We start from the raw sequence: 9,760 nt of genomic DNA, 5'->3' as shown, positions 1-9,760 counted from the left end.
ATATCATTGAGTTACACAGCTACTTTAGCTGTACTTTAGCTACAGCTTTTAAATGTTTATAAACAGCATTCAACATGAGGCGACAGAACTTACTTTTCTCCAGTGATCAGCAAGCTCCTTCTGGTTCATTTTCCTCAGGAGGTGCAGTGTGATCTTCAGAGCCCTCTCTGGCACTGCTCTCCTGCTTCTCATCTTCAGCATCACCACTTCTATCCTGCTTCTGCTCAAAGCTTCTGGGAGTTCTGGACTAGAATCTCTTGAACATCTTCAGCTCGTTCTTTCACAAATTTCATAATATTGTCTTCAAGCAACTGAAATAATAAAGTAATAAGTTAAGCAAGAGAAAAATGCTTTCTCATTAACAATAATGATGATTGACAGATCAACTTTACTTGTAGGTAAACAAAACAAATGTACATAACAGGACCACATACACTGAATATGGAGGCCAGGTCTGTTTGATGACTCTGGAAGACTGACCACTGAGAATCTCTGACTCTGATCTCTCCTGTTGGTTTCTGGACAAAACATGAGATTACATCTCCTCATCCAGGGAACACACACACACACACACAAATACACACACACGGAGGGAATGTTGTGTTTGTTTAATATTGTTTTAGGACTATGAAAATGGACAAAAGGATTAGCCTATGGATTATGAAACAACAAAAATAAATGGAAATGGAGAGAAAATGACTAGAGACAGTGTTGTTTAACTACATGACCATGACCCATGAGTTCTTCTTACCTTTGTTCAGTAGAAAAGTCTCCCTCTCTAAAAGTTATAGGTAGACATAGCCGTCACTCTTCATGGACACACAGCTGGGTACAGGGGAGGCTGTCTTCTCCTGCTTGATTGGGCCTTCACACAACAGAGACAAACATTACATCTCTCATCTACTCTGAGCTCAGATGGGGAAACTATATCCATTTTCAGAAAATTTTGTAAAATTAGATTTCATTTTCCTGACAGGGAGTCAATTTCACGAAAAATTTGTGACCTATCTGGGGTCGGTTTTAAGGTGCCTGGAACATGCTATGGGAAACCGACCTGCCTATCTCCTCTGGGTGTCAAGTACGTCATGACGTTTGAATGGAGTCGATTGCGCAAGTCAGAAGCCACTATAAAACAACAAAAAGTGGACAGACGTTCTTTCCTTTGCCGCGTCTTTACGCAAGAATGGACATCGGACTGCCTCTCTCAAATGGTTGTTAGCAGTACATATTTTTCCGGTTCACTGTTTTACTCGTTTAGTTTATGTGTTAAAAACATTCATAATGTAGTTAATTTGAACGTTTTAACTCAATTATATTCGTTTAGTGTGATTTTTGAGGATTTCGTTTGTCGGTGCACTTTGAAGCTTTGGGCACGTTTGGGGTCTGGTCGATGTTGTGGACCTTTTCGAAGGACAGAGGACATCTATCGACAAAAGAAGATTAGACCAAGAAAGGATACATTGCCAACGAATTCTGATGGAAAATCACCTCATAGTAAGAAAATTTTAGATAATGATAAATCGTTTTTCTGTCGAAATATTTTAAACGCTATTCCCATTTTGGTTTGTTTATCGTTACTTGCGACCCTGTATTGCACAGTAAGGATAATTTTGAAATGTAATCAGCGGTGGCATTTAGAACTAATTTTGTCTTTTCCGATTCCTGTCAACCGTATTTTTAGTCAAGTATATGATAGCTTTCGATTAAATAGATCACTTGAAAAATGACGTCCGACATTTTGAGGCTTGATTTGCTACTATTTTCATTGTTATAATGAATGGCTAATATTGCATGGCTAAATATGCACATTTTCGAACAAACTCTATATGTATGTTGTAAGATGTTACAGGAGTGTCATCGGAAGAATTCTGAGAAGGTTAGTTGAAAAATTAAATATTTGAGATGATTACGGTTATACCTCCTTTTGGCTTGATCGATGCTCGGGAACGTTGTGCCACATGTGGTATTGCTAACTTATCGATTTATTGGTTTCGCTGTAAAACGGCTTTAGGGGTAAGGGAAAAAAATCTAAATTATTAGTCTGAAATCACATAGAACTGGTCTTTCCAATTGCTATGCTTTGTCGATTTTTATGAAATGTTTTATGATGAGGTTAAAGATTGGTCAACACGTTGCTCTCGTATAATTCTATCGAGTTAGTGATGGTCGGTGTGCAATGTAAACTTATTCTACCTGAAAATGCATTTTTCTAACAAAAACCTATCCTTACCATAAAATATGTTATCGACTGTATTATGAGGTTTCTTGCGTTAATGGCTTATTTATTCTTTATTTGGCCGAATTAGTGATAGCTACTGATTCAGGAAAAAAATGGTTTGTATTAAAAAAGTGTGTATTTGCTAACTGGTTAGCTATAGATTGTACATATTGTGTCTTCCCTGCTAAAACGATTTAAAAAAACAAAGTATGATGGGTTTATTACAAAATCTGGTATCTTCATCTGTGTCTTGATTGTGATTTAATGATTTTTAGATGCTACTATCTACTTGCTGAAGCTATGCTAGCTATGCTAATCAGTGTGTGGGGGGGTGGGGGTTGATCCCGGACCCGGGGTAAGGCTCAGTGAAAGCGTTAAAGAAATTATGAAAAGATTGTGTTTTTCACATCTAATCATGGCATGATTGTTCAATGCAGACATGTATTTGTTTAAAATCTATCACTTATGGTTTCATTCAGAGAGACAAATAATCATGTTTTTGCAAAATGCTATATCTGCCTCACTCTCAGAGAATCAGAGTACTGCTAGTTTTACACAGTAATATAATATATCTGCCTCACTCTCAGAGAAATCAGTAGTACTGCTAGGTTTTAACAGTAATAATAATATCTGCCTCACTCTCAGAGAATCAGTAGTACTGCTAGGTTTTACACAGTAATAATATATATCTGCCTCACTCTCAGAAAAATCAGTAGTACTGCTAGGTTTTACACAGTAATAATATATATCTGCCTCACTCTCAGAGAAATCAGTAGTACTGCTAGGTTTTACACAGTAATAATATATATCTGCCTCACTCTCAGAGAAATCAGTAGTACTGCTAGGTTTTACACAGTAATAATATATATCTGCCTCACTCTCAGAGAAATCAGTAGTACTGCTAGGTTTATACAGTAATAATATATATCTGCCTCACTCTCAGAGAAATCAGTAGTACTGCTAGGTTTTACACAGTAATAATATATATCTGCCTACTCTCAGAGAAATCAGTAGTACTGCTAGGTTTTACACAGTAATAATATATATCTGCCTCACTCTCAGAGAAATCAGTAGTACTGCTAGGTTTACACAGTAATAATATATATCTGCCTCACTCTCAGAGAAATCAGTAGTACTGCTAGGTTTTACACAGTAATAATATATATCTGCCTCACTCTCAGAGAAATCAGTAGTACTGCTAGGTTTTACACAGTATAATATATATCTGCCTCACTCTCAGAGAAATCAGTAGTACTGCTAGGTTTATACAGTAATATAATATATCCCTCACTCTCAGAGAAATCAGTAGTACTGCTAGGTTTTACACAGTAATAATATATATCTGCTCACTCTCAGAGAAATCAGTAGTACTGCTAGGTTTTACACAGTAATAATATATATCTGTCACTCTCAGAGAAATCAGTAGTACTGCTAGGTTTTACACAGTAATAATATATATCTGCCTCACTCTCGAAGAAATCAGTAGTACTGCTAGGTTTTACACAGTAATAATATATATCTGCCTCACTCTCAGAGAAATCAGTAGTACTGCTAGGTTTTACACAGTAATAATATATATCTGCCCACTCTCAGAGAAATCAGTAGTACTGCTAGGTTTTACACAGTAATAATATATATCTGCTCACTCTCAGAGAAATCAGTAGTACTGCTAGGTTTTAACAGTAATAATATATATCTCCTCACTCTCAGAGAAATCAGTAGTACTGCTAGGTTTTACACAGTAATAATATATATCTGCCTCACTCTCAGAGAAATCAGTAGTACTGCTAGGTTTTACACAGTAATAATATATATCTGCCTCACTCTCAGAGAAATCAGTAGTACTGCTAGGTTTTACACAGTAATAATATATATCTGCCTCACTCTCAGAGAAATCAGTAGTACTGCTAGGTTTTACACAGTAATAATATATATCTGCCTCACTCTCAGAGAAATCAGTAGTACTGCTAGGTTTTTCACAGTAATAATATATATCTGCCTCACTCTCAGAGAAATCAGTAGTACTGCTAGGTTTACACAGTAATAATATATATCTGCCTCACCTCAGAGAAATCAGTAGTACTGCTAGGTTTTAACAGTAATAATATATATCTCCTCACTCTCAGAGAAATCAGTAGTACTGCTAGGTTTTACACAGTAATAATATATATCGTCCACTCTCAGAGAAATCAGTAGTACTGCTAGGTTTTACACAGTAATAATATATATCTGCTCACTCTCAGAGAAATCAGTAGTACTGCTAGGTTTTACACAGTAATAATATATATCTGCCTCACTCTCAGAGAAATCAGTAGTACTGCTAGGTTTTACACAGTAATAATATATATCTCCTCACTCTCAGAGAAATCAGTAGTACTGCTAGGTTTTACAAGTAATAATATATATCTGCCTCACTCTCAGAGAAATCAGTAGTACTGCTAGGTTTTACACAGTAATAATATATATCTGCCTCACCTCAGAGAAATCAGTAGTACTGCTGTTTTAACAGTAATAATATATCTCCTCACTCTCAGAGAAATCAGTAGTACTGCTAGGTTTTACACAGTAATAATATATATCTGCCTCACTCTCAGAGAATCAGGATACTGCTAGGTTTTACACAGTAATAATATATATCTGCCTCACTCTCAGAGAAATCAGTAGTACTGCTAGTTTTACACAGTAATAATATATATCTGCCTCACTCTCAGAGAAATCAGTAGTACTGCTAGGTTTTACACAGTAATAATATATATCTGCCTCACTCTCAGAGAAATCAGTAGTACTGCTAGGTTTTACACAGTAATAATATATATCTGCCCACTCTCAGAGAAATCAGTAGTACTGCTAGGTTTATACAGTAATAAATATATCTGCCTCACTCTCAGAGAAATCAGTAGTACTGCTAGGTTTTACACAGTAATAATATATATCTGCCTCACTCTCAGAGAAATCAGTAGTACTGCTAGGTTTTACACAGTAATAATATATATCTGCCTCACTCCAGAGAAATCAGTAGTACTGCTAGGTTTTACACAGTAATAATTATATATCTGCCTCACTCTCAGAGAAATCAGTAGTACTGCTAGGTTTTACACAGTAATAATATATTTCTACCTCACTCTCAGAGAAATCAGTAGTACTGCTAGGTTTTACACAGTAATAATATATATCTGCCTCACGCTCAGAGAAATCAGTAGTACTGCTAGGTTTTATACAGTAATAATATATATCTACCTCACTCTCAGAGAAATCAGTAGTACTGCTAGGTTTTACACAGTAATAATATATATCTGTCTCACTCTCAGAGTAATCAGTAGTACTGCTAGGTTTTACACAGTAATAATATATATCTGCCTCACTCTCAGAGAAATCAGTAGTAGTGCTAGGTTTTACACATTAATAATATATATCTGCCTTACTCTCAGAGAAATCAGTAGTACTGCTAGGTTTTACACAGTCAAAAGTAACAAATAACAACATTTATAATAAATAACTGTATAAATGATACATGTATGAAATCACTGTATATTAAAAAAAATATTCAAGAAATTAATATGAGATCCTTTGTCACGTTCCTGACCTTATTTCCTTTGTTTAGTATGTTTTTAGTATGGTCAGGACGTGAGCTGGGTGGGCATTCTATGTTATGTGTTTCTATGTTTCAATTAGCCTGATATGGTTCTCAATCAGGGGCAGGTGTTTTACGTTTCCTCTGATTGAGAACCATATTAAGGTAGGCTGTTCACACTGTTTGTTTGTGGGTGATTGTTCCTGTGTCAGTGTTTGTGCCGCACGGGACTGTTTCGTTTGTTCGTGCGTTCTTCGTTGTCTGTAAGTTCTCATGTTCAGGTCTGTTTACGGCGTTTGTTATTTTGTAGTTGTTCAAGTGTGCTTCGTGTTCGTCTTTAAATAAATCATTATGGATTCAACCTACCCTGCATTTTGGTCCGATCCATGCTCCTCTTCAGACGAGGAGGAGGATGAGCGTTACATCCTTATGTTAAACATTTCCTTTTGACATTTTATTCATTTAGCAGATGTTTTTATCCAGGGTCCGGTTTCCCACTGGCTTGTCTTTCACATGTCTCTGGTGCAGAATATCAGGAAGGGAAGAGGACAGAATGGAACATTGTCTTCATATGTGAATGTGTCTTTACCTATTCTTAAACCATGTGAAGGGATGGCGTGATTAATGTGGAAGCAATTACTTGCCTCCACAATGTCGGTGCGCAAGTCACTCCCTTCTTTTCTATTGGGGGAAGGTGTATGGCAGTGTCTGGAACCATTGCATGTCCTCTCTGATGTTGCACTTGTCCTGGGATAGTGTATGACCTAGACGCTTACTCCACTCAGTGAACTTGTCCAGGAGAGGGGTCAGGAGGGGGTTTACTTGAGATGGGTGTATCTAGAGTTGACAATTGAGTTATGCCATTGGATGAGTTGGTGTTTTTGTGCTATGAAGTACCAGGAACGAGATTTGAACCTCGTTTTAGGGACCAAACTGAACGATAATTTATAGTGAATGCTATCTGGCTATGGGATATTCCTCTCTCAAGTAAAAGTATTTCTTTGTGAACAGTTCCTAAATATCTGTGGTTTGTCATGTCAAAGGAGGGTGGATCTTTGCTATAAAAGATCTCAGTAGCCATTGTGTTGACACTCTCAACGGTTCATTAGAAATGGCGAATCATTGAAAGTCAAGTGCTAATGTAAAGCTCTTATTATTAAAGATGTAGTTTAAGTATAACTCTGACTTGTGTGTGAAGTTTGTCTCTCCTCAATTGGTAATACAGAAATTAACCACCACGCCATGTATTTTACTGGTTTGGGACTCACTGACTCCGCCCCCTCTATGTATTTTACTGGTTTGTGACTCACTGACTCCGCCCCCTCTTCGTATTTTACTGGTTTGTGACTCACTGACTCCGCCCCCGGTTAGAGGGGAATGAAGCACCCCAGGAGTTAACACACAGGAACTTTATTTAAACACACTGAGGAAGATGAACATGGGGATGAAGAGTGGGAAAGGTAGTGGAATGGTAATGGAACATACACAGGTCAGGGAGGCAGGTTTATGGTTCCCCCTAGACTCTCAGACTCGGGTTGTGGGAGATGGGGAGTGGAGTGTACAGCTTGGGGTTGTGAGGTGCTGACAACATTCACCCCCCGGGAATTCGTAAAAGAGCTGTTTCCCAAAACTATCATTATTAACGTTGCACTTGAAATCACTCGTAATCTAACACCTGCCTCAGACCTGTAGAACAGCTGAGTGTCGTTAGATGCTTTTTTGCCCTTCCACGTGACTTTATACACAGAAGATCTCTGCTAAACATAGAATCACATGGTTTATCCGTCTCTCTGTGTCACGCCCTGACCTTAGTATTCTATGTTTTCTGTATTATTTTGGTCAGGTCAGGGTGTGACGAGGGTGGATATGATTGTTTTGTATTGTCTAGGGTTGTTGTATGTCTAGGTGTGTGTGTGTAGTCTAGGCATATGTAGGTCTATGGTGGCCTAGATTGGTTCCCAATCAGAGGCAGCTGTTTATCGTTGTCTCTGATTGGGGATCCTATTTAGGTTGCCATTTTCCAGTTTGGTTTGTGGGTTATTGTCTATGTGATGTTGCATGTCTGCACTTGTGTCATTTAGCGGTCACATTGGTTTTGTATAGTTTGTTCAGTCTTATTTATTAAAAGGAAGATATATATTAATCACGCTGCACCTTGGTCTCCTCTCTACGACGCTCGTGACACTCTGTGACCACCAATAACTTTCTAATAACTAACTAAGTTCATGAAGGACATGGGGAAGACAATTAGAGAGAAACTCTCCTGGTGATTATAATGTGAGAAGGTGTAGTAGACTATACTGGTTGGTCCTCGGGGTGTTGGCTACTGTAGTTTTCTAAGCAAACAGCTGGAGGCAGGGCTTTCTCCTATAGAGCTCCATTTTTATGGAATGGTCTGCCTATCCATGTGAGAGACGCAGACTTAGTCTTGACCTTTAAGTCTTTATTGAAGACTCATCTCTTCACTAGGTCCTATGATTGAGTCTAGTCTTCGTGGGCTATACTTGGCCTTGTCTCAGGATGGTAAGCTGGTGATTGAAGATATCCCTCAAGTGGTGTGGGGGCTGTGCTTTGGAAAAGTGGTTGGGGATATATCCTGCCTGTTTGGCCCAGTCCGGGGGTATTGTCGGACGGGTCCACAGTGTCTCCGGACTACTCCTGTCAAATCCTTCAGTATTTATGCTGCAGTAGTTCATGTGTCGGGGGGCTAGGGTCAGTCTGTTATATCTGGAGTATTTATCAGGTCTTATCTGGTGTCCTGTGTGAATTTAAGTATGCTCTCTAATTCTCTCTCTTTTTCTCTCGATTCCTATCTGTCTCTCTCTCTCTCTGTCTCTCTCTCTCTCTGTCTCTCTCTCTTTCTCTGTTTCTCTTGGAGGACCTGAGCCCTAGGACCATGCCTCAGAGATGTCCTGGCCTGATGACTCTTGGCTGTCCCCAGTCCACCTGGTCATGCTGCTGCTCCAGTTTCAACTGTTCTGCCTGCGGCTATGGAACCCTGACCTGTTCACCGGACGTGCTACCTTGTCCCAGACCTTGTGTTTTCAACTCTCTAGAGACAGCAGGAGCGGTAGAGATACTCTGAATGATCGGCTATGAAAAGCCAACTGACATTTACTCCTGAGGTGCTGACTTGCTGCACCCGCGACAACCACTGTGTTTATTTTATTTGACCCTGCTGGTATACCATAAACATTTGAACAAACTTGGCCATGTTCTGTTATAATCTCCACCCGCACAGCCAGAGAGGACTGAGCAACCCCTCATAGCTTTGGTCTTCTCTCTAGGTTCTTCCTCTAGGTTCTGGCCTTTCTAGGATTTTTCCTAGCCAACGTCCTTCTACAACCGTGCTTGGCTGGCTGTTTGGGGTTTTAGGCTGGGTTTCTGTACAGCACTTTGTGACATCCGCTGATGTAAGAAGGGCTTTATAAATACATTTGATGGGTTGATTGATGGCCAATGTCTCCACCTAGTGGTCAAATACAGCAATGGCACCACCAAAACCATTTAGGAGACAGGGCAAGCATATTTCAACTGCAGTAGATACAATTGATGTAAAACCATTACTATAGAATAAACAGGTCAAACACAACTTGTTTTGGACAATAAAGCTTTTTCCATCATTGAACAAGAAGTGGAAATGCCTCCAATAACCAAAGTAGACCTTCACAAAAACATACTATAGTCATTCTGGAGGTTAAATACCTCTAGAACTAAAATATGAACAACATACTATAGTCCTTCTGTAGGTTAAGAACTCTGGGACTAAATATACTATAGTCCTTCTGAGGTTAAGACCTCTGGACTAAATTATACTATAGTCCTTCTGTAGGTTAAGACCTCTGGGACTAAATATACTATAGTCCTTCTGTAGGTTAAGACCTCTAGAACTAAATATCTATAACATACAATAGTCCTTCTGAAGGTTAAGACCTCTGGGACTAAAGTATCTACAATATACTATAGTCCTT

The 9,760-nt window shown here is 38.7% G+C and overlaps 1 long non-coding RNA gene across 1 annotated transcript; it reads right to left on the bottom strand.

Moving 5' to 3' along the window:
• Nucleotides 1–235: 235 nt before the first annotated feature.
• On the bottom strand, nucleotides 236–828 carry LOC139026797 (uncharacterized). The gene is made up of 3 exons (XR_011478736.1): nucleotides 752–828; nucleotides 435–518; nucleotides 236–311 (listed from the first exon to the last, which is right to left on the bottom strand). It is a non-coding gene; the product is annotated as an uncharacterized lncRNA (long non-coding RNA).
• Nucleotides 829–9,760: the final 8,932 nt, after the last annotated feature.

The sequence above is a fragment of the Salvelinus sp. IW2-2015 genome, unplaced genomic scaffold (assembly GCF_002910315.2).
Source record: "Salvelinus sp. IW2-2015 unplaced genomic scaffold, ASM291031v2 Un_scaffold5849, whole genome shotgun sequence".
Lineage (NCBI taxonomy): Eukaryota > Metazoa > Chordata > Actinopteri > Salmoniformes > Salmonidae > Salvelinus > Salvelinus sp. IW2-2015.
Note: the sequence above shows the minus strand (reverse complement) of the source record. Positions and strands in the feature narration are given on the sequence as shown.